The following is a 1451-nucleotide window of genomic DNA, read 5'->3' as shown; positions in this document are numbered from 1 at the left end:
GCCAAATACAAACAGTAAAATCTAGGCGTGTTTATATGTCTTCTCTCCAAAATACAAGTGCAAAATAGATAATAATGGAGAAGCAGAGGGAGGAAAGGGAGATAGCAGCTAGTGCACACATGTGCATAGCTGTTTTTCTTGGGAACAGCATTACCTCAAATGTCTTAGGAGTTATTAAGTTAATTTTGTCAATGTGATATTCGTCCGTCCTAAAAAGTGTCTACTAACATTCTCAAATTTTTCACTTTATTTGTTTAAGTCGTATGAAATTCAAACCACTTAACTACCGCAATGCATCACTCTAGCACCCCATTTAGAGGCAAGGAGATAAAGATGGACAATCTGCAAACGAAATAGTGCTGCACATGATCGTTATAGCTGTCTACGTTCTCTCCACCTCATGAAGACAATTAGGAGAGCCAACTGCGTGCGTGCGGTCACAAGATGAGGTACCCAAGCCAAATGATGGCTGATTACTTCATGCACGAGTAATTTGTGGTGTCACTGCTTAAAAGGGGCCGATTAGGAGGATTTCAGCTAGAGGATTCACTCTGAATATTCAAAACTGAAAAACTTGCAAAATTCATCCAAAGCGCTGCTTTACAATTCTTCTTGAATCTCTACCGGTATCCATCTGAACTGGTCGACAGGGGTGAGGCTACCCATACTGTATAAGTATTGGATTCGTCATTTGACAGCATAAACTGGTAGAATAAGCCCAAGCTCTTGTGGATGGTGACGTATGGGGTAGGTTACAACGCCTTCCAGAAATATTTTATACTTGTCGGTTATGGGAGCTGAGTCATTCACGGATGAAGGTATGCATTTATTGAGGGGTGATTTTCCTCCCCCAACTCATGAAGGCTGGCAATGCCTAACACAGCATTGAAATGTCGCTGTTTTACACTTTGTGCCTAATTCTTGAGCACCTTGAACGCGTTTGAAATGCACGAACTAGTTTGCTTCGCTCCGATTAATAAACAGCTGTTACAGATAGGGATTAAATTTGGTGATATGCTATATAATAATGTTTTTATATTATCTTTATGCACCAGAAGCCTGACTGCTGATATGCGTTTTGTACTTCGTTCATACCCTAAAACGTAAGACCAAGAATCTGAAACATGCAGTCAACTTCCCCTACCTGTCAATGGCCAGCAGATGGAATTTGTTATGCTCACCCCATTCTCATGTTAGTGGCAATTGTTTGTCAGGGAAAAGTGCCACCTTCCTCATGCGACTGTCAAAGACCGGAGCAAGAATAAATTTAGCACTCACACTTCATTTTGTGTCCACTTGCCAAGCCGTTGGTCATCGTCTTTGAGGAGGTTCCAAGGTCATTTTTCAGAAGGCCTAATTGCTGATGGTTGGATGTGAGGAGGGAGCTGCACTTCTTTATCCGCGTATCAAAGCACGTCACGTAAGGTGGAACTCCATCCATCGATTCTGGT

The sequence above is a fragment of the Echinococcus granulosus genome (assembly GCF_000524195.1).
Source record: "Echinococcus granulosus chromosome Unknown EG_S00115, whole genome shotgun sequence".
In the NCBI taxonomy this organism is placed as follows: Eukaryota; Metazoa; Platyhelminthes; class Cestoda; order Cyclophyllidea; family Taeniidae; genus Echinococcus; species Echinococcus granulosus.
This window is presented reverse-complemented; position numbering follows the sequence as displayed.